Source organism: Haemaphysalis longicornis, unplaced genomic scaffold, assembly GCF_048455015.1.
Source record: "Haemaphysalis longicornis isolate Haplotype H1 unplaced genomic scaffold, Haemaphysalis longicornis Haplotype H1 scaffold_1, whole genome shotgun sequence".
Classification (NCBI taxonomy): domain Eukaryota; kingdom Metazoa; phylum Arthropoda; class Arachnida; order Ixodida; family Ixodidae; genus Haemaphysalis; species Haemaphysalis longicornis.
In genome coordinates this window covers 95,291,406-95,315,710 of record NW_027526203.1, presented here as the reverse complement: position 1 = coordinate 95,315,710, position 24,305 = coordinate 95,291,406, and the positions used below count along the sequence as shown (strand labels likewise).

The 24,305-nt window shown below is 47.5% G+C and overlaps 1 protein-coding gene and 1 non-coding gene across 2 annotated transcripts in view; both read left to right on the top strand.

Moving 5' to 3' along the window:
- LOC144178212 (nose resistant to fluoxetine protein 6-like) overlaps nucleotides 1-24,305 on the top strand; it is a 216,268-nt gene that overhangs the window by 13,409 nt on the left and 178,554 nt on the right. The gene's annotated exons all lie outside the window — the stretch shown is intronic.
- On the top strand, nucleotides 18,092-18,164 carry Trnai-gau (transfer RNA isoleucine (anticodon GAU)). The gene has a single exon. It is a non-coding gene; the product is annotated as a tRNA-Ile (tRNA).

Below are 24,305 nucleotides of genomic sequence, written 5' to 3'. Positions count from 1 at the left end.
ATTGACCAAGAGAACCGACGGCTTGCACGAGTAGAGCGAGTATAACTTAGTCACCTCAGAGATAAATCTTCTCTTGCTTTATAGCCAGCAGGGGAAAGTCCTGTGATAGTGTGGTTGTCGCAAAAAGCAATTGTTTTAGCGATAATTTTAGAATTATGAATTTTAATCTCAGCATTAATCCTGATTTAGAGAGGGAAATGTGCTGTAGTCATTATGTTCAATAATTCATAGAATTTTGTTACCATCAGTGAATGTTATTTTGAATTCCAATGGCAGATCCGGAGCTCTTTCGGGGAAACTTTTCTACTCGGTCTGGAGCAGACGCCTTCCAATGGCAGATCGGGAGCGCCGTCGCAGCTGAGATCACTCCGTGGAGCAAGAAAAGTTTCTCCGCCGAAATTGGCGGAGCCGGGCGGAACTCACTAGGGCGCTTACTTTTGCCGCGTGACGTCGCCAACGTCGCTGCCGTCTGGCTACGGTGGCTGGCTTCCGGCCGGTGCTCGCTTTGTCACAGAACAGGGAGGATTTTAGAGAAGCAAAGGTCTAGCTTTGCCTGTAGTGCAAGAAAAAGCGTAGTGGCGGCGTCGTGAACTACCGAGTACGCCCGCTTGGTGGCGCTGTAAACACGGCTTTGTAAACATGGCGGATGCTTTTTGCACAGGCCGCTTGAGCAGCTTGAGCTCCTTAATAACGTGGCTGCCCTCGCACGGCGGCCGCCGGCTCGCTGCTCCACGGCCGGACTCGACTCTCCTCCCGCGCGCGAAAGGAGCGTCGAGTTCGGCCGTGGCTGCTCCTGCTGGTTCCTGGCTGGCACGATGGCCGCGTGTTTACTTGCGCCGCCCTAGTGAAGTGATGTTACGCCAGGTGACCAGATGGCCTCGACTGGCACAGGCCACAGTGAGCAGCAAGTGAGAACAAATCGTTTATTGACATCCGCAAGTTTACAGAGGCCAGGACATCATTTCATTTCGATCGCTGCAATTGTACGTCGCTTTCGTGACAACATTTTTTTTTTGCCATAACAACTCGTTCACTTGCGCTAAGATTTCGAACGAAGGGCACAAATGAGGTATTGACGGCGACAACGGTTTCCTTTGCACCGTCTTTCTAGCGGAGTGCATAACACTCACCTTCTGTTGGAAGAAGCTAATATTCTGGCCTCGACAGCTGTCTTCCGATGTGGAATTTCCCACATTTGTCACTCCACAAGCACTCAATTCCCGTGTTTTGCCAGTCCTCTCAACAACTGATGGACGCAAAAGCACATAGCAGCAATAACAGTCACGAAACCAGTGCTCCGCGCACATAGAAACGGTGGGCCGTTGCAGCGGTTTCAATTTGAATTGGCGGCTTTGTGGTTGCGAATTCAGAAACGAGGTGGTGCACCAGTCGGCTGTTCGTAAAAAGTTGCGTACATTTTTGCTCAACGGATGTTTGATGCGGAACTTGTTGATAGTATTTTTAAATAACACTTTGTAAGCGAACTGTGTGGGCTCTTTGAGTCACGGAATGAATGTTTTGTATTCTATACCAAAAGTAACCTTTTGCTTGCGCTGTCTGGTGGGCTTGATGGTCGAAAACAGCGCTGTAGGCTGGTCACGTGGGGCGTCGATTTTTACGCCGCCTATAGGGAAACCAGGGAACGTCCAAGCTTGAGAGGCCTGGCTTTGTCTGCCTCCTCCGGCCATGGCGCCTGCTTCGTCGCGGGTGCCCTCCGACGCCAAACGAAACGCAGATGCTGCTCGTCGAGTTGTTCGTGCGCTGTTGCTGCTTGAGGAGAGTGAGTCCGAGTCAAGCAGTTCAAGCCCAAAGCAGCTCGAAAGACCAGTGCGAATGAACGCGCCCGCGGGAACCAGACGATTTCGAGAAGGCGCGACGGAAAGGATGCTGGGGATTTCCTGTTCCCGTCACGGTTCGGCACTTTGCTCCGGCGGGAGCGGCTGAGTTCCAAAGGCAGCTTCGGAGTGCCTGCTCATCGCGGAGTCGGCGCGGTCCGCGGTAGAGCACGGTGACCGCTCCGGATCTGCCATTGGAATTCAACATTAGTATCAAACAAGCAGGAGTTACTAAGTGCATGGTCTAGACATGTGACGATAGCGTTTCGGTTTGATACTAAGTGGCAGTACCTACGTACCGTTGTGGGGATTGTAGAGTTCTTAAGCGGTTAGTAAATATAAACAGGTATTTCCTTTTCACTAGCATTTTTTAACAATTACGTAATAGAAGTAATTAAACAGGCCGTTTACTCAATTGTAAAAGCGCGATTTGAATGCGCATGCGGTCAAAAGGAATCGCAGGCTCGCGGGTTCAAAATAAATTTGATGTACGTGACCGCTGCCGTTGCCATTTTATAGTCTGCTCGTTTCTTGTGTGCAGTAAACGTACAGTACGTAAGTTTACATGGTAAAAATTATCAGTTGAGAGTGGAAAAATGGGGAGGCTGAGTTGGGAGGTAGTGCAGCTGATTTCCCAGCTAAAGTGTCGCTAGTTGGTGTAATACGTGAAGGTCCTAAGCCGGGCTTGTATGGTGACCTCGTCTATTCCGTATAGACGCAGTGCTGCTCAAAGGGTATTTCAGAAAGGAATTGGCTGAACAGACTGGAACAGAAGGCACAAAATAGTAAAAAATGCCATAAAAAGTCCTCTCAAGGGTTTCCGGAAGGAAGGAAAGCAGCATTGCCTCAGTCGCATGCAAAATATTTGCCTCGAGGGACTGTTTGTTTGTTTCGCTTTATACAATTCGAAGGAGACAAATTTGACTGCTCATTTCTACTGCCAGCGAAAAGGCCGCTAATAATTACGACACCAGGTTCCTGGATAGGTAGCTACTTGTAAATATGGGCCTATCTGTCTTTGACGCGTTTTTTAGAAACAGCCACTTCACTCGATATGCGTCGCGTTCGTTCGGTCGGGTGAAAGCAGTGATGTAAAGCGTACTGTCAGGAATGTTGGGCCGTACCGCGTGCAGAGCAATGAGCCGGAAAACTGCCTACACAAACACACGCGGTATATTCAACTGGCAATCCAAAAGGATAGGTATCGAAAGGGGGCAGACAATATTCCCACGACTCGCAGATGACTGGCGAGGAACCGGTCCACTACAGTCCGCTGGGGCTGGCACGATGGATGGAGTGGGGACGGGCCGGTGACTTCGGTGAGTCGACGCGAGGTGGCAGTCTGTCCGCAGAGGTGGCGAGACGTGTAAGCCGAGATGCTTCAACCCGGCGAAGAACGTGGCGGTGCCGATGATTAGCGGCGGGAGGAGTTAGCTTGGGCTCGAAACGAGGCCTCGCTGCCCGCGCTCTGCGTCGTCGGGACACCGCTCACTCTTGAGCCGGACCCCGGTTTCTCCCGGCGGCGTCCAGGGCTGTCGTCGGCCCTACACCGCGACGAACGGAAACTTCGAAGGAAGCGCCGGTGACGGACCTCGGGCCTACACCGCGAGGACGCCGTCCTGCTGTCGTCTTGCCCGACCGCTTCAAATCCCCTTCCTTTTCTTCTTCCGTGCTGGCCCGTTGTCTTCGGCAAGCGCTACACCCCTGGTTCGGCGGATTGGCCACCACACGGCACTGACCCTTCCCTACACGTACTTTATGCGACTACCTGAAGGTAAGGGTAAATCTGAATGCTATAAAAACGCAGCCGTAAACGGACCCTACTGAACCCTACCAGTCGTTCATTACCGGCAGAACGCAGCTGGAGTCTGCTCCTAGCAACAAACCGGCATAAACAAAACTGCAGAAAAATAGCAGAGGGTTCCCAAGGATAGGTTGCGATATAAAATTTAGGCGCGAGATACACTTTTTGTCCGATCAAAGCAACGTGCGTTTCGAAATTGGACACGCTGCCAAAAGCAAAGAGCGGCTTCGACTGCAAAAGCTCGCTACAACAGAACATGAAAAAGTTGAAATGCGTGATTGCGCTTGGGTTGGTCGTGCCGGAGTCGAGTGAACTTTGATGTATAGTCACTTGTCCAAGGCCTCACCTCCACTCATAATTAAATTTTTTTATACATGACTCTTAGAAAACCCCTTCAACATGGCTCATCGCAATGCGCAGAAGGACTACTCACTGCGGTAAAAGGTGCTGGGCCTGTGAATTACGAGTTAAAGGAGCCATGAAGACAAAATACAAGTTTTGTGTTATTCGAAAGATTTCGTGTTTTATAGTGCCCACAGCGCTTTCCCGAATGCAAAGGACGCTTTATTCAATTTAAGTTTAAAGTTTGATTTTCCCGCTAAATTGTGTGTTTTTGTGGTCCGAAATGACATCACAGACCGCCCTAGAGCCTAGGGTCCCTTGATACACGCGTCCGCCGTACAGGGTGGAGACACGTGTACGCTGGCGCCGCCATTTTGGGTCGCTCGCTCGCCGCCGAAGCAACTCATTGTATCAAAACCGTGCTACAATTATCGCCGCAGCGTGGTTAACTGGCGAAGTTTGAATAATCTTATCTGTTCCGCGTTGCTGGCTCGGGTGGGAAACGAAAAGAACGACTCGTTGATCAAGTTGACCAATTGCAGCGGAACGGAACCGTTCAAAGGGTGTCCCCACCCCGTGCGGCAGCGTTATCATCGAGGTGCTCACGCGTTTGTTTATGTTAAACCTAGATGGCGCCACCATACCGTGGCATGCCGTTATGAGCCTTTGGTTTGTTTTTCACCTTCTTTAACCTGACTTGTTTTTGTTCTGGGAGAAAATTGTTGCCTGAAACATACTGCTCGCTCAACAAATATGGTCACGTAAGACACCGTAGCGTTAATCAATCAGCCAGTATCGTCTGAGATGACCCCAAAGCTCCGCAGTTCTGTGCAGCTAAACAAGCATAGTGCACGCAGCACCAACGGCAGTACGCATTGGTACTTCTATGTTTACATGCGCTTTCGTAACTTACACTGTTTGTCCCACCATTCTTACGGCTTTAAAAAGAATGTGCCCTAAATTTAAGCGCAAATAGCACGCTCAGCAAGCTTATAGACTCTGCCAAATTTGCGTTTGCTTTTGCCGCCCTCCGCCAATCGCAGAGCTGTCTCATGTGGCATCATAGGTTCTGTTGCGGGAAATGAGCTAGTGGGTAGCATGGCCATTCCCTTTTTTCATGTAGCTTATTTGAGCGAGGTTTACGTTAAACTGGTGTCAGATTGATTCTAACGAGGCAATCTTTTTAATGAACCAAACATGTGTTTTCTCTTCATGGCTCCTTTAAGTTACGGGCGTTTGACTCAGCAATGGCATATGGTTAAGAATAATGTCATGTCCTCGTACATTGGTAGAAGTTCAAGCACTCAGGACACCATATATATATATATATATATATATATATATATATGACACCGTATATATACCAATATAATCAGAATAGGAATTGAGGGGCCGAAATCAGGGTTGGCAGTCAAGAAAACCTCGGAAAGCAAAGGGGAGGTTGTGGTAGGTCATTGAAACAGATAAAGAATTTGGAAAGAAAGGAAGAAAGCGGAGAAAAAATGCCCGCCAGGTGGGATCCGAACCCACGACTCCAGAATACCGGTCTGGTGGGATAACCACTACGGTACCGGTGGGGCGATTTTCCCCATGCTTTCTGGGGTATTTATATCAATGTAATTTTTTCCTGTGCTTGGGGGTGGTAGCCCGCGCCACTCTGACTTCTCGGGGTGAAGGGGACCTTCTTTTTTAACCCCCGCGCCGTGACTCCAGTGTCTACGACATGTCGAGAGTGGTCAACCAGCGTTGAACCCTCTTAAGCTCCCTATGGCACCAAGACTGCCAGAACTGAGGCCGTCGCTATGCATGTAGCGAATCAGAATAGGAAATGAGGGGCTCGTAGAAATGACGCAGAAATAAGGGTTTGCAGTCAAGAAAACCTCGGAAAGCAAAGGGAGCTTGTGGTAGGTCATTGAAACAGATAAAGAATTTGGAAAGAAAGAAAGAAAGCGGAGAAAAAATGCCCGCCAGATGGGATCAGAGCCAACGACATCCAGAATACCGGTCTGGTGCGATAACCACTACGCTACGGGCGGGGCGATTCCCGCCCCCCCTGCTTTCTGGGGTATTTATATCAATGTAATTTTTTCCTGTGCTTGGGGGTTATCGCACCAGACCGGTATTCTGGAGGTCGTGGGTTCGGATCCCACCTGGCGGGCGTTTTTTTCTCCGCTTTCTTTCTTTTTTTCCGAATTCTTTATCTGTTTCAATGACCTACCACAACCTTCCCTTTGCTTTCCGAGGTTTTCTTGACTGCCAACGCTTATTTCTGTATATATATATATATATATATATATATATATAGAGAGAGAGAGAGAGAGAGACCGAGAGAGAGAGAGAGAGAGAGAGAGAGAGAGAGAGAGAGAAATAAGAGGTGGCAGTCAAGAATGCATCGGAAAGACACAAAGAAAGTGGAGAGAAAATGCCCGCCGGGAGGGATCCGAACCCATGACCTCCAGAATACGCGTCTGGTGCGATGACCACTACGCTACCGGCGGGGCTGTTTCCCCTCTGCTCTCTCGGGTATTTTTGTTTTTTTTCCTGGTATTTTTATATTTTTGTTTCCTTAGATTGGGGGTGGTAGCCAGCGCCACTCAGAATAATCGGTGTGAAGGGGACCGTTTTTTTAACCCGCGGGCCGTGACTCGAGTGTCTACGACATGTCGAGAGTGGTCGACCAGCTTTAAATCCTCTTAAAGGAGTACTGACACTAAATTTCTCGCTTTCGGTTTTTATGCTGTAAGCGATACCTAGTGGTCCAGTCATTACAAAAATCGAACGAAAAGTGGTCAGCCGCCAGCGTAGAATTAATTATAACGCATTTATTCCAATCAGTTTCAAGTTCTGTTTTAACGCGCCAAACGGCCGTTCAAACGCAGGACTGCAAATATGACGTCACGGTTTCCGTGATGTCAAGGACGTTTGCCGCATCATCTGCTACGATTGCACATGGTCCGCACTCGCCCGCGCAGTCGACATGTCGGCTGAATAGTCAGACTCGGATGAGTCGCTGCGACCCGAATTACAGAGACAGACAGACAGAACAACTTTATTTGGCCAGGCGATTAGGACGGCGACATCTTCGCCGTCGTCCGTTTTTTATTATCACTGCGGCTAGAACTGGGGCACACCGTAATAAAACAGCTTGCCGCCACTCTTCTAATCAATCTGATCGCGAAAAAGAAGTCCCACATGCGAAAAAGTAGATGTTAGTGTGGTGAAAAATTGTGCTAGGGGTTGTTATCAGCGCTGAATTTAAAAGCAGCGTTCAGATATTTGCCGCGATGGTAGGCCTACGCTGACCGGCAGCGGTGGTTCGGTGCTCCAACCCAGCACTGCCGGCACCGCGGTGCGGCGAGCGGCCGAAAGATGGCGCCACCTGCGCGCTAGAATCAAAACAGGCCACGGCAGATGTTTTGGTCACCGATCGCTGAAACGGCAATTATCGCCAAAATAAAGCTCCACGTGCGAAAGGGGGGATGATGATAGTTTGGTGAAAAGTTGTATAAGGGATGCTCATTCCCAGTTGTACAGATAGCGGCGATCAAATATTCGCCACGATACTAAGCGCAAAGTTCCCAACACCCAAGCCACCCAAGCTGACCCGAGCAACGCCGAGCCCGCTGGCTTGGGCGACAGTTCTTGCGGCCGCCGCCGCGCACGAACTCAGTCCACGTTTACCGCTGCATGTCGTCGCGTGGAAAATAATGCATTTGGCATCATCGACGATTTCATCGAACAGCCTTCCACGAACAGTACTTCGCATTCAGCGAGCTTGCATAGCACAACTTGGGCGAGCTCGGCGACGCGCACCGCGCAGTTTTCGGCACCAGTTCACCGGCCACGAATTGAAGAGTAAAGACGTCGAACACGCAAAGTGCCCAAAGTTTGCAAGCACTGCTCACACAGGTGCACCCACGTCTCCTGCCCAAACGAATACCACCAACAACAGCAGCGCAGGATATTGTTTCCGGTTCTGAAAACGGCTACATGACGTCACCCTGAACCGGCCAGACCCGGCGGCCAATGCTCCGTCACCCCGAAAGCGATTTCGCTAGTGCTGCTGATTTGTGGAAGCTCGCGGCCGGGACAATCAAAATCGATTTTAGATGTGATTCCGGCCTCGGATCGCTGCAAAAATTTCTGTGTGGCATCTGTACAGACTACTGAAGCCAATTATATCATTTTTTAGGCGTCAAAATTTGGTGTCAGTACTTTGAAAGCTACCTATGGCACCAAGACTGCCAGAACAGAGGCCCTCGCTGTGCATGGAGCGAATCACAACGGGAAATGAGGGTCTTGTCGAATTACGACAGACACACACACACACACACACACACACACATATATATATATATATATATATATATATATATATATATATATATATATATATATATATATATATATATATATATATACAGAAAGATAGGGCAGCAGTCTACAACGCCAAAGGAGGCATAGGGGTGTGGTTAGGCTCTTTTTTCTTTTTCACTACGGTTCATGAAGTAAACATTTTTTTTAATATACAGAAGAAATAAAGAAAGAAAAACACGCGCCCAGAGTGGGGACCGAGCCCACGCCTTTCGATTACATGTCGAATGCCTTATCAATTCGGATATCTGGGCGACTGTGTTCTCCTTCACTTTCTGGGCTATTTATATTTACTAGAAGTGTATCTGACGCTTGAGGGTGGTAGCCAGCGCCACTCTGACTAGTAAATATAAATAGCCCAGAAAGTGAAGGAGAACACAGTCGCCCAGATAGCCGAATTGGTAAGGCATTCGACATGTAATCGAAAGGCGTGGGTTCGGTCCCCACTCTGGGCGCGTGTTTTTCTTTCTTTATTTCTTCTGTATATTAAAAAAAATGTTTACTTCATTAACCGTAGTGAAAAAGAAAAAAGAGCCTAACCACACCCCTATGCCTCCTTTGGCGTTGTAGACTGCTGCCCTATCTTTCTGTATTTTCCTCAACGAGCACCTCATTTCCTTACTATATTATTCTGCGAAAGCCTAGCGAGGGTCTCGGTTCTGGCAGCCTTGATGCCTAGGTAGCATAAGAGGGCTTCCCGCCAGTTACCCGCTCATGACAGGCTGTAGACGTTCGAGTCACGCCCCGGGGGTTGAAAAGAAGGTCCCCTTCTCCCCGTGTAGTCAGAGTGGCGCTGGCTACCACCCTCAAGCGTCAGATACACTTCTAGTAAATATAAATAGCCCAGAAAGTGAAGGAGAACACAGTCGCCCAGATAGCCGAATTGGTAAGGCATTCGACATGTAATCGAAATGCGTCGGTTCGGTCCCCACTCTGGGCGCGTGTTTTTCTTTCTTTATTTCTTCTGTATATTAAAAAAAATGTTTACTTCATTAACCGTAGTGAAAAAGAAAAAGAGCCTAACCACACCCCTATGCCTCCTTTGGCGTTGTAGACTGCTGCCCTATCTTTCTGTATTTTCCTCAACGAGCCCCTCATTTCCTTACTATATTATTCTGCGAAAGCCTAGCGAGGGTCTCGGTTCTGGCAGCCTTGATGCCTAGGTAGCATAAGAGGGCTTCCCGCCAGTTACCCGCTCATGACAGGCTGTAGACGTTCGAGTCACGCCCCGGGGGTTGAAAAGAAGGTCCCCTTCTCCCCGTGTAGTCAGAGTGGCGCTGGCTACCACCCTCAAGCGTCAGATACACTTCTAGTAAATATAAATAGCCCAGAAAGTGAAGGAGAACACAGTCGCCCAGATAGCCGAATTGGTAAGGCATTCGACATGTAATCGAAAGGCGTGGGTTCGGTCCCCACTCTGGGCGCGTGTTTTTCTTTCTTTATTTCTTCTGTATATTAAAAAAAATGTTTACTTCATTAACCGTAGTGAAAAAGAAAAAAGAGCCTAACCACACCCCTATGCCTCCTTTGGCGTTGTAGACTGCTGCCCTATCTTTCTGTATTTTCCTCAACGAGCCCCTCATTTCCTTACTATATATATATATATATATATATATATATATATATATATATATATATATTAAGCGAATCAGAAAATGCCAGTGTCACTCGGACTACTCGGGGTGAAGGATACCTTCTTTTTACCCCCAGGCCGTGACTCACTCGACTGTCTACGATATGTCGAGAGTGGTCGACCAGCGTTGAAGCCTCTTAAGCTACCTTTGGCACCAAGACTGCCAGAACAGAGGCCCTCGCTATGCATGTAGCGAATCAGAAAAAAGGAAACGAGGGGTTCGGTAAATTGCGACAGAATAAGGGTTGGAGTCAAGAAAACCTCCGAAAGCAAAGGGAAGAATGCGGTAGGTCATAGAAACACATGAAGAATTTTTTAGTCAGAAAGAAAGTGGTGAAAAATGCCCGCCGGGTGGAATCCGAACCCACGACCTCCAGAATACCAGTCTGGTGCGATAACCACTACGCTACCGGCGGGGCTGTTTCCCCACCACTTTCTTAGGTATTTGTGTCAAGGTATTTTTTCTTTCCTTCACTTGGGGGTGGTAGCCAGCGCCACTCGGACTACTCGGGGTGAAGGGGACCTTTTTAACCCCCGGGCCGTGACTCGAGAGTCTACGGCAAGTCGAGACTGGTCGACCAGCGTTGAACCCTCTTAAGCTACCTTTGGCACCAAGACTGCCAGAACAGAGGCTGGGAAATGAGGGGAACAGTGAATTAAGATAGAATAACGGTTGGCAGTCAAGAAAACCTCGGAAAGCAAAGGGGGGAATGCGGTTCGTTATAGAAACAGGTGAAGAATTTTTTGAGTCAGAAAGAAAGTGGTGAAAAATGCCCGCCGGGTGGAATTCGAACCCACGACCTCCGGATTACCGGTCTGGTGCGATAACCACTACGCTACCGGCGGGGCTGTTTCCCCACCACTTTCTTGGGTATTTATGTCGAGGTATTTTTTGTTTCCTGCACTTGGGGGTGGTAGCCAGCGCCACTCCGACTACTCGAGGTGAAGGGGACCTTCTTTTTAACCCCTGGGCCGTGACTCGAATGTCTACGACATGTCGAGAGTGGTCGACCAGCGTTGAACCCTCTTAAAGGGACCCAGAAAACACTTTTGTAAAAGTTTCAAAAGGCCTTTATTGTCGCGTAGTACCAATATAGTAACAAAAGCTTGATGTGGGCGAATTGGTACATACTGCTAAAAATTAATCGGCGCTAAAACAGGGACGAGAGGAACACGTAACTCACAACACGGTGCCGAACTTCCAACTAGAATTTATTGAAAAAGATGCTGCTTATATACACAAAACTAAAAAACTAAAAACGAGAAGCAATTGTCACGTCTAAAAGCATCACGTGTTTAAAAAAGCCACTTCTTTATCAGTCAGCGATAAGGACGGAGTACTCACGCAGTTATCCCCTGCCTGTCTAATAAAAAGAGCTTCCATAATTTCGCGCTCAAGCCTTCCTCGTGCTTTCCGCAAGAACTTTGTCCTATCTAGCAGGGGGCTACACTTGCATCGTTTGCAGTGATCAGATAGGTGGCCACCAGCTTTATTTTCAACTGCCCAATTGTGCTCCCTTGCCCTCTCATTGAAGCATCTTCCAGTTTGCCCAATATACACTCTTTTGCAGCTCAGGGGAATTTCATAAACTACCCCCATCCTGCAGTCGGTGTAGCGAACAGCGTGGTTTTTTGCACAGGGTTCAGAGTCTTTCTTCGGATTTTTGCTCATCATTGGGCAAACTTTTGACAACTTTTCCGGGGCGCTGAAAACGACATTTACCCCGTACCTTTGCGCCATTTTCTTTACATTATGCGAGACCCTGTGTAAATACGGTATGACGTGCACCTTTTTTCTTTTTGCCAGCCTATCTAGTTCGTCAGGGCTATCTTTTCGCCTCACCTTTTGTAAAAGAGCCTCACACAGGCTCGAAATCAGCGAAGAAGGGAAATGGGCCCGGCTTAGCCTCAAAATCTGATCGTGGAAACTAGCTTCCACTTTTTTTTCCGATTTTTTCAAGGCTTCTTGAATACACGTCATCGCTACACCCCTTTTTACTAGTTTTGAGTGCGCACTATTGAAGGGAAAAAGCTGTTTTTGCGCCCTCGGGCTGTACTGCCAGCAAACATGCGTGCCTCCTCTGAACGAAAGCTGCAAATCAAGGAAGTGGATTTTATTATCACAAGGCAACTCACACGTAAATTTGAGAGCTTTTGACGCCTGACTGAAGGTGTTAATCACATTTTTTACTATCAAATCTTGATGTGCTAATCCCCGATTCACTACAATAAGATAGTCGTCGACATACCTACAAATGGTGAGGTCAAGCGAACTATCTAAAGATAAGCTCACACGGCTGTAACTCCCGTCACGCCATTTAACCTTATTTCACCATAATCATCAATTTTTTGCCGCAGGACACTGAACAGTTCGTCGTGAGGAATATTGTAGTAAAGGTCCTCCACGTCAAGTGAGAAGGCATACACTCCACTCCACGTAGCTTCTTCCAACTTCTGGATGACCTCGGTAGAGCTCCGGACAAGAAAATGATCATCCAGGTGCAGCTGTTGCAGCTGACGTTGCAGGTAGTGCCCCACTTGAGACTGCCATGTGCTCTTTTCCGAAACAATAACGCGGAAAGGACACTCGGGCTTATGCGTTTTGCCGGTGAAGAACAAATCTAAAAGCCCCGCTTCTTCCTTACTTGTGGCCTTTCTAAGTGAATGGAGATTTAAGTCCGCAAGTAATTTCAGTGCCTTGGATTTCTGTTTCTTCGGATCAAATGCCACTGTCTTGAAATTCTTCTGAATGGCGCCTAGAGATTTCTTCCCTTGCCCCCATCTTGTCCGACTTGTTTTTGAGTGCCTTGACAGCCCTGTGAGCTTGTCTTTAGATAGTTTGCTTGACCTCACCATTTGTAGGTATGTCGACGACTATCTTATTGTAGTGAATCGGGGATTAGCACATCAAGATTTGATAGTAAAAAATGTGATTAACACCTTCAGTCAGGCGTCAAAAGCTCTCAAATTTACGTGTGAGTTGCCTTGTGATAATAAAATCCGCTTCCTTGATTTGCAGCTTTCGTTCAGAGGAGGCACGCATGTTTGCTGGCAGTACAGCCCGAGGGCGCAAAAAACAGCTTCTTCCCTTCAATAGTGCGCACTCAAAACTAGTAAAAAGGGGTGTAGCGATGACGTGTATTCAAGAAGCCTTGAAAAAATCGTGCGTTCACAAAGTGGAAGCTAGTTTCCACGATCAGATTTTGAGGCTAAGCCGGGCCCATTTCCCTTCTTCGCTGATTTCGAGCCTGTGTGAGGCTCTTTTACAAAAGGTGAGGCGAAAAGATAGCCCTGACGAACTAGATAGGCTGGCAAAAAGAAAAAAGGTGCACGTCATACCGTATTTACACAGGGTCTCGCATAATGTAAAGAAAATGGCGCAAAGGTACGGGGTAAATGTCGTTTTCAGCGCCCCGGAAAAGTTGTCAAAAGTTTGCCCAATGATGAGCAAAAATCCGAAGAAAGACTCTGAACCCTGTGCAAAAAACCACGCTGTTCGCTACACCGACTGCAGGATGGGGGTAGTTTATGAAATTCCCCTGAGCTGCAAAAGAGTGTATATTGGGCAAACTGGAAGATGCTTCAATGAGAGGGCAAGGGAGCACAATTGGGCAGTTGAAAATAAAGCTGGTGGCCACCTATCTGATCACTGCAAACGATGCAAGTGTAGCCCCCTGCTAGATAGGACAAAGTTCTTGCGGAAAGCACGAGGAAGGCTTGAGCGCGAAATTATGGAACCTCTTTTTATTAGACAGGCAGGGGAGAACTGCGTGAGTACTCCGTCCTTATCGCTGACTGATAAAGAAGTGGCTTTTTTAAACACGTGATGCATTTAGACGTGACAATTGCTTCTCGTTTTTAGTTTTTTAGTTTTGTGTATATAAGCAGCATCTTTTTCAATAAATTCTAGTTGGAAGTTCGGCACCGTGTTGTGAGTTACGTGTTCCTCTCGTCCCTGTTTTAGCGCCGATTAATTTTTACCCATATAGCGATGCAATGACGTTGGAATTATTAATCTACATTCAGTATTAGCTGCGCCAAAAGCAATTAAGTGCTCCTCTCCCTCTTGCCGATCGATTCCTCCTCCCTCTCTGCTTCTTTCAAAGCAGCTAGAAACACTGAGAATAGCCATGTGACATCGCGACGCTCGACTTCCGTTCTCCGCTAGCCTCATTCCTGCGCCTAGGCACGCGTCAATCGCTGCAGACCCGCCTTTGCTCGGCATCGCGCTGGAAGGAGGAAGAACAACCGGAAGCCAATGGCAGGGACGTTGCCGGCTACCGACGATCGGCTGAATTAGGGGGGCGCCTTGCCGTCGCGTCAGCCGCGGTCGGCGTTGCGTCAGCCGCGGTCGGCTCGCTGGGGTGGCGCGCTCATCGGCTGAGATGGGAGATCTTGAAAAATTGTTTACAAATTATCCGTACAACGTACAACACTTAGCTCAAAAAATTCCCCGTTATGTGTTCTACCACCTGAATGCATTTGATTGCCACCTTCACAAAGCTTTTCTGGGCCCCTTTAAGCTACCTTTGGCACCAAGACTACCAGAACAGAAGCCCTCGCACTGCATGTAGCGAATCAGAAAACGGGAAATGAGGGGCTCGGTGAACTAAGACAGAATAAGAGTTGGCAGTCAAGGAAACCTCGGAAAGCAAAGAGGGGAATGCGGTAGTTCATAAAAACAGATGAAGAAATTTTGATTCAGAAAGAAAGTGGTGAAAAAATGCCCGCCGGGTTGAATCCGAACCCACAACTTCCAGAATACCGGTCTGGTGCGATAACCGCTACTCTACTGGCGGGGCTGTTTCCCCACCACTTCGTTGGGTATTTATGTCAAGGTATATTCGTTTCCTGCATGGGGGGCGGGGGGGGGGGGAAGGGGGGAGGGTTGTGGTCAGCGCCACTCGGGCTACTCGGGGTGAAGAGGACTTTCTTTTTAACCCCCGGTCCGTGACTCGAGTGTCTACGACATGTCGAGAGCGGTCGACCAGCATTGAACCCTCTTAAGCTACCTTTCGCACCAAGACTTCCAGAACAGAGGCCCTCGTTATGCATGTAGCGAATCAGAAAATGGGAAATTGGGGGCTCGGTGAATTAAAACAGAATAAAGGTTGGCAGTCAAGAAAACCTCGGAAAGCAAAGGGGGGAATGCGGTAGGTGATAGAAACCGATAAAGAATTTTTTGAGTCAGAAAGAAAGTGGTGAAAAATGCCCGCTGGGTGGGATCCGAACCCACGACCTCCGGAATACCGGTCTGGTGCGATAACCACTACGCTACCGGCGGGGCTGTTTCCCCACCACTTTCTTTGGTATTTATGTCCCGGTATATTTTGTTTCCTGCACTTGGGGGTGGTAACCAGCGCCACTCGGACTACTCGGGGTGAAGAGGACCCGAGTAAACCCGACTGCATTCATACTCTCCGTTTTCGAAACTTTTTCCCATCCTTCTCACAGTTTTCTGCAACTCTATATAAGAAATGTGCTCCAAATGTTTGTGACAGCAAAATCATGTAACTGTACTCTGATGAAGGCAAGTCCCGCTGCCGCTACGTAAGTAAATGTTCTTTGTTATTGTTCTTGCTGTGTATCCGACTCGTTACTTATACTATATATATATTTAGATATATATATATATATATACATATATATATATATATATATATATATATATATATATATATATATATATATATATATATATATATATATATATATATATATATATATAAATATATATATATATATATATATATATATATATATAGTATAAGGGCAGGAAACAAGCGCAGGAAACAAAAAAAAATCGCGCCAATCCAACCCGTGAATGTGGTTGGAAAGCAAAGCTGTAAACGGCACCCATCACCATTACCCTTGCGACGTCACTTAAATTCACTCACATCGCTCTACTTATAGCAAAACCAGAGAGAAGTCAAATGCACTTAACCACACCATTTATTACTTCAAAGAAATATTCTTGTTAAGGTTAAATCAATGCTTGAAGCATGAACGGTGTTTGGTTGAGTTGTACTGGTGTAGCGCCAGAGTGGAAACTTTTTTTTTATAAAATTAAAGCGACAACCCGGTGTTAGACGATCTGTCTTCTCCGTCTGTGCGCCGCGGACGGAGGCGACGAGATTTGCGGAAGAGAAGCAGGAGGAGGAAGAAGAAATACTTCTGTTATTTCTGAGCGGCCCAGAGTGCAGCCCTGGGGAGTGATTCCTCCTTCTGTGGGGCCCATATGCAGTCCGCGCAGCCTGTGTTTTGTCCACCCGCTGAAGCTGGGTAGGTAGACAGGGCCTGGACAGCACCATCTCCCATTGCTCTTGTTGGGTAGCTGATGGAAAGAGAGGAGGGCGGTCAGGGCTAAAGTCGCACATGCCGATTACGGGGCGGAGTGTTCCTACTTCTGAGCAAAATTTACATTCAGCGTCGTAGCGATTCGGATACATTAAGTGAAGACGCGTAGGCTGTGGGAAGGAGCCCGGATTGTATGAGCCGTGGGGTAGTTTGTTGTTCTCTCGAAAGGTCAGGGTAAGGCGATGGTACAGTCTGTCTCAGAAGGTGATAATGCTGGGTTATCTCCCTGAACGTGACACGCGGGTGACTGTCCTCGTGCAGCTCCATAGAACGGGAGGTAAAAGCGCAGGCTTGTTGGGTGGGCGTATTTGCTGCCCTCCATTGAAGCGTGAGGGGGTGTCCAGATGAGCTGAATGGAACCGTTTGGGGAGTGTTTTTTTAGCACGCGCCGTGCAGGTCAGCACACCCAACCCTTCTGGTCATTCCAGTAGGCTTTCTCGGAATCGTTGACTATCCTCCGAACCCCTGGTTGAGCGAGAGTCAAGGTGATGGCTGCCTTTTCTGCTGCCGTCATTTCTTGGGTCCGAAGCGAGGTACACGCAAGGAGGTTGATTCTGGAAGAAGCCACGATGATGGCGTATTGCTGCCCTCGATGTTTGGAGGCATCTGTGTAGATAACTGCATGATCCCCACCGAGGGTGGTGTTTAGCACTTGAGCCCGTACTTTTCGGTGACCCTCGTCATGTGAGGGGTTCATATTTTTAAGCAAAGGGAGCATCTTTAGTTTCAGTCGCCAAAAGTATGGGAGTACGTCAAGCTGAGTGACATTTTGGGCTGCCCAGCCAATCTGGTGAAGCATGCGGTTACCCATCGCTGTTCTGAGTCGGACCTTCTGGTTAGAAAGATGGCCTTCTATCAGCTCTTCCACCGTGTTGTGGAGCCCTGTGCTAAGCAGCCTCTGTGTGGACGCACTAATGATAAGACCAATGGCCTGCTCGACCGCCTTTCTGATCATTATATAAAGCATCTCTATGTCTTCCTTGTCGAGAAGAAGATAGGGGTTTGTCGTAAGTAACTCTCGAGAGGACAAAAGCTTCAATTAATCGAAACGTACCGGATTCTTTTAGGCCTCGCTTCTTGGTGGCAACTCGCCTGATCATGTGTATGATTAGATTAATGCTGTTTTTGAGGCGCTGCAAGGAGACGTCACTCTTGGTGTTGGCCTGGAAATGTAGGCCCAGGATCTTGATGCTGGGGTTTGGAGTGATGGCCTGACCATCAAAGAGTATTTGAATGTATTACTTGGTTTGGCGTGAGGGCAAACGACAAGGAGCTGTGATTGTTTACGTGAACACTGGAGGCCACAGGCTTGATAGCACATTGGCGGACTAGAAGTGAGATGCCATGCATTGGTGTGAGCTTCCTTTAATTTTTGTAACTCTTAGCACATGAGCAAGGCGCGCACAGGGCCGCTAGACGGGCGTGAGTGGTCGCGTGACGCTTTCACGTGGCATTCAGCGAGAACAATTTGGGTAAACCCGTAGATGTGCTTGGTGAGTACACCACCTGTCTTCCCTGTCTTCGCGTGGGCTCGTAGCTAAATCGGTAAGACAACGGGCTTCCGCTTTGTTAGTCTATTAGTTCCAGGTTCGATTCCCGGCGGTGCCGGTAAATTCTTTTATTTGTTCGCTGGAGTTTTCTGGTGACACCAACGGTCGCGAAAGAACCCTTGGGGGGTAGAGGTAAAAAGGTTTGCTTTAAAACGCCTGAACATAAATACCCCAGAAAGTGGAGGCTAAAGTAGCCACGCCGGTAGCGTAGTGGTTATCGCACCAGACCGATATTCTGGAGGTTGTGGGTTCGGCTCCCACCTGGCGGGCATTTTTCTCCACTTTCTTATTTCCCAAATTCTTTATCTTGACCAACTACATCCTCCCCTTTGCTTTCCGAGGTTTTCTTGACTGAAAATTCTTATTTCTGGCTTATTTATATAGAATAATATAGTAAGCAAATGATGGTCTCGTTGAGGAAACACAGGAAGATAGGTCGGCAGTCTACAACGCCAAAGGAAGCATAGGGGTGTGGTTAGGCCCTTTTTTTTACTACGGTTAATGAAGTTAACATTTTTAAATAAACGGAAGAACGAAAGAAAGAAAGAAAGAAAGAAAGAAAGAAAGAAAGAAAGAAAAACACGCGCCCAGAGTGGGGACCGAACCCACGCCTTTAGACGTTGGAGTCACGCCCCGGGGTTTGAAAGAAGGTCCCCTTCTACCCATGTAGTCAGAGTGGCGCTGGTTACCACCCTCAAGCATCAGATACAGTTGTAGTATATGTAAATAGCCCAGAAAGTGAAGAAGAACACAGTTGCCCAGATAGCCGAATTGGTGAGGCATTCGAGATCTAATCGAAAGGCGTGGGTTCGGTCCCCACTCTGGGCGCGTGGTTTTCTTCCTGTCTTTCTTTCTTCCGGATATTTAAAAATGTGAACTTCATTAACCGTAGTAAAAAAAAAGGGCCTAACCACACCCCTATGTCTCCTTTGGCGTTGTAGACTGCCGACCTATCTTTCTTTATAAATATATATATATATATAGAAAGTAAGGGTTGGCAGTCAAGATAACCTCGGAAAGCAAAGGGGAGGTTGTGGTGGGTGATAGAAAGAGATGAAGAATTTTTTTTAATCGAAAAGAAAGTGGTGAAAAAATGCCCGCCGGGTGGGATCCGAACTGAGGACCTCCAGAATACCGGTATGGTGCCCCACTTTCTTTTCGACTAAAAAAAAATTCTTCATCTCTTTCTATGACCCACCACAACCTCCGCTTTGCTTTCCGAGGTGTTCTTGACTGCCAACCCTTAATTTCTGTCTTATTTCACGGAGCCCCTCATTTCCCATTGTCTGATTCGCTGTATATATATATATATATATATATATATATATATATATATATATATATATATATATATATATATATATATATATATATATATATATATATATATATATATATATATATATATATATATATATATATATATATATATATATATATATATATATATATATATAGTGTGTGTGCCGGTGTGTCTGTGTGTGGAGAGAGAGAGCAGGATTCGAAGTTTATGAGCAGGAATATTCGGCGTCTTGGCAATAATGTGACACTTCTTTTCTGTTCTTACACCATTGTTTCATGACTATCCCTGCTGGTGGAATGATAACTGAAAGCCTCTCGATACCTTCGCGCACTTCGCATTCTCTGCAACAAGTATATGTATGTTCCCTTCGTAATATTGTCCCAATATGACAATAACTGAGACAACTGAGCGCATGCTGCGAATGACAGGTACTGTAATAGATTTAACTAGAAGATGTAAGCCGCAATGCAAGTAGCCGTTGTAACGGGGCGCAGGGCCACCCTGCGAACCCGATTTCTGGGTACGGAATGAAGGAAAAATACAAAAAAGGCGGGAATGGCTACCCGGCCATAGCGCAGCATGTTTTCCTACATGCGGGAAAGGGGGAAAACGGGAAAAAGAAGGAACACAGGAAGAAGGGGAAAGGTTAGGAAACACTAGACGTTAGAGGTCAGTGAGTGTCCCTACAGTCTATAGGCTTTTATTTTTGTCTTTATTGTAGGCTATAGGCTTTTAGTAGCAGTCTGATGTACAAGATCCGTTACGGAAATAACGACCACAGTATGCAAGGTAAACCAGGCTGTGCAGCCGGTGAATTTGCGCCATCATTATTCAAACGTTTGAACATTGAACATTTGTTTATTTTCTCGTTCGGTACGTGGACGTGAACCGTGGATAAAATCTGCATTGAAGCAGCTTTACAGGGCCCGTTGGCCCCGTTGATCAGTGGCATCAAGTGGCCACTTACACAATGGTACAAACAGTCGCGAAAAAAGAAAAATAATTATACAAAATTTAACCTCCGTATGAAGTGAAGATGCAGATGCAGAGTTAAGATGCAGAAAAACAAAGTATAGAAATACAAAGCGTACTGCCCACAGCTAACTACAACATAAAAAGATAAGAGAAAAAATGGCGGGGGACGGAAATGGCGGACATAATAATGGTTCAAAGTGTGTTCGCCAATTTATTCAATTGGAACAGACAGTCGCAAAAAGAATTTATGCAAAGGTAACCTGAGTGTAGCGTAAAGTGCAGACTGTAGCACTCACGACTTTCAGCAAGTTGAAATTCCGTCAGAGAAGGAGCAAAAAAAAGTTAGAAGTTGAAAGCTTACTAAAAAGTTGACAAGGAAAGGGGACGGGAGCGGCGGTCGAATTGATCGTTCAAAGTATGCTCGATCTACTTCAAAGAGAATGCCCCATCAAGAACAGTAAACCGTACTAGAAGGCCCTTTAACACCCGTAATGGGCGATATCTAAATCGCAATGCGCACGAAAACAAATAAGAAATCACACTGAGGCAACTAACGACCACAGTTTTTTTTCAGCGGGGTTCCTTGAACTTCCCCATTCTGTGCATGTAGTGCATTTAAGACACGCGATAACCTATTTGACACACTGCCAAAACCATAATTGGTGCGACCGAAGTGAACGTGCCATTTTCCCTTTGGGTCTTCTTCTTCTTTCGTCTTCGTCTTCTTCTTCGTCTTCTTCTTCTGGAGCTTCTTTCCTTTTATTGCAAGTGTTAATCATTGCCCCATCATGCGTTGTATCAGTAGCTTCTTGACGCAGTTTGAATGAGTCAAGGATAGAAGGCGCGTTCGTAGCATTTGATTCTGTCTCGGTTTTGTGGCGTAGTGGGAAGAGCACCATGTACTTCGCGTTCCGCCCACGGGGTCGTGGGATCAAAACCGGGCGCCGCTAGCTATTATGTTTTTTTATAGTGTAGGGGGAGGGGTGTGGACGAGAGAGGGGAATCGGAGAGGAGAGGGGATGAGCGGCGGAGAGCGCAGCTCGCGCGGCGAGGAGAATGGGGGAGGGGCGGACGACGACAACGCCGACGACGCTGCACGGACAAGGCGAGTGAATGAGATGCAGTCGCATCTAAAACGACAATCGCCCCTGCTTTCCTTCTGTCCCCCGCCCACCTGTCGCACTCTTCCCCTCCCGTATCGCCGGTGTGCAGGTTTGCAGGTTTGCTACGACCAATTGAATTTTCTCTCGTTCCACTGGTCTCGTGTCATCTACTGGAAGATTCCGTTACTGTGAAACTTCTTCGAATGCTGCCATGAGGAAATTTGTGCCTTGGACGCGCGCGCTTTATTTCGCGCTTTATTTTGCGGTCAAAACATGCTTTTGAAAGGGTATTCTATATACACTATCGTAAAAATTAAGCCACGATGTATTTTTAAGTCAAAAGACCACTGTAAATACCTTTTTTTATTGATGTTCTGCCTGAATATGCCTGATGTTTTCTTTTGGCGGAACAATCTTGACAAGTATGAAGTCTGCTCCCAGGCTTCCCTTTTTGGAAATGTTTTGCCGATATAAACTTCTCGTTCAAGAATATTCATGTGAACTTTTGGCCGCGCGGCTGAATCGAGGGACATACATACACATACCCAGACCGAAATTTTCGTTTTTCGGTTTGGGTTTGGTTTGGGTTGTAAGCAACTCTAAACTTTTGGTGTTTCCGTAAGTGTAACTTTAGTCAAGAGTTCGACGAAAGTTCGTCTGGTCCGGTATCGTGATGGTCGGGTATCATGATTCTGGTTCTGGTTCTAATCCAGTTCTGGTCCGGTATCATGATGAGGACGAAGTTGCGGTCACTGACCAAGTCAAGGTGAAAACACAGCAACGTTTCCGGACCCGTACGGGTTCCTTGATCGCACTCAGCAGGCAAGAGCCGTCAGTCGCTTCTTGTGCTAAAATGTGGCATAATGAACCGGTGTAGCTTGCCGGCAGATTGCCATCTGTCCTATTGATAGTGTCCTCGATCGCCTGAATAAACACGGATTCAAAAGGTAGTCTCGTGGTTTGAATTCTTTTCCTTGGCTATAATAGCGGTGTTATCCCAATGGATGGAATGACCGTGATTATTGGCGTGCTCGGCCAGGGCGTTCGACGCTTTCGTGTTGTTGCCTAGTCCCTTTGTTGTTAATTATTCTCCTAGTGAAATAGCCAATTTCGCCTATTTCACCGCAGCTACACTCTGCGCATGGTATCCCGTAGACAACACCGGGATATCTCTTGCTGCCCAAGCGATGTTTCACGTCCTTGCCACTTCGTCCTCATCTGTTAGTTTTGTAGAAACGGGCGCCACCTCTTTTTTATTGTTTATGGTTCTTACTTTGTAGGTTGATGCCAGAAGCTTTAATACTAAATTTATCTCTTCAGACGTGCATACACTTATACATACATACATACATACCTACATACACACATACATAGTTTCAATAAAAGCCGTTGCTGGGCCTAGTCTCTCTGTACATACATGCATACATAACTACACACGTACATACATACATACATACATACATACATACATACATACACACATACATACACATAGTCAGACACGCCAAAATTTTCGCGTTTACATAGCCCAAAAGAGACCAACGCTTTTTAAATAAACAATATAAATCACACGCCTGAGCAATATTTCCCGCAGCCTCATTGGCCTTCAGCTACCCCGGAGGCAGCGTTCCGGCACCATCGGCAGTGATTCTGCCACAAGTAGCTGCAGTGAGACCGATGTTGAGGTTGGTGTAGCCTCCGTGTCGCCGTGGGCAGAAGACTCGTCGATGAACCTAGCCAAATGAAACCTAGCTTTCGCGCGGTCACTCCACAAGGACACGCTTGGGGGTCCCCTGGCAGTTTTTTGCGACGAGGTACCTTACCCATTGGAAGTGGACTCTTCCTTTCACGCAGCCTGCGAAACACGCGAGGTGCGCGCGAACTGGTCTTTCCCGGGCGTTCGGAACGTGAGGCAGCCGCCAAAGGCACGTGCTGTTACACGTCACCAGAGGGGAATGGGATAACCACGAGCCCGCGGTCACGCGAATTTAGATCACGTTTACGGAAAAAAGGAGAGCGCGGACCTCCTCGTGTGCGCACAGTTCCGCGCTTCTTTGTGCCGACACCACTCGCGTACGTGCGCCCGCTCCCCGTTGCCAGCGAACTTGTTCCATGACTTTCGCTCTCGCGAAGGACGGCGTTTGCTTCCTATTTGTGTTTACTTTCCTCCATTTTTTGTTTCTCCTCTGGTCGACATTTTCTTTGTTCATCCGAAGCGTGGTCTGGCTCTACCCCCGGGAGGGGCCTGGCGTACTTTTCCGAAACCCGCTCGATACGCGGGACGACGAGGCGCATTCCAAGGACCGTGCCGCTGCGCCGGCTCCTCACAGCTCTCCGCGTTTTCGCCGTCCTGACCTCCAGTCGCGGATCGGCGGCACTGTTCATTTATAGGCTACTTTATCCGCACCAGCGAAGATAACAAGAAAGCAAAATTAAAGCGAAGACGACGTCGACCGATCGACATCTAGCTGCGCAAACTGGTCCGTAAACAATAAAAAAAAAAGAAGAAAGAGAGAGAGAAGAAATCTGGGTCGAGTGCGTCCGATCGCGCGTCGCGGGTTTTTTCTCCTGGTATTTCTTTTCTTCTTTATTGTTCATTTATTACTGCCTCGTGGCAGACGAAAAGGACGGATCGAGAATCCCTATATATAGCACCAGGCGCGTTATCTCTTGTCGCCGCTGGAAGGGGGTTGCAGAGAATGAGAAGGACGGGGGGATGGAAGGCTATAAGTTTATTTTATGTCGTTTATTTGCTTCGTCTTTCTCTCGAGTGCGAACAGCTTCCCGTATTAGCGTTCCGGGCACTCCACACACATTCAGGAGAGGCACTTTGGAACCGCCTAGGCCACACGGGAATGCCCGTATTGATAGATCTCACTTTCCTCCCGATATTCGTTGTTCGGAGAGGCGGGGGGAGAGGCCTCTCTCGGCCACCGAGGAACACGAAAGCGAGGAAGTCGCTGGAAGGAAACGAGGCGGCTCCTCCTTGCAGTCTTCCTTCCTTCCTTCCTCCCCGAGTGCTGCGCACT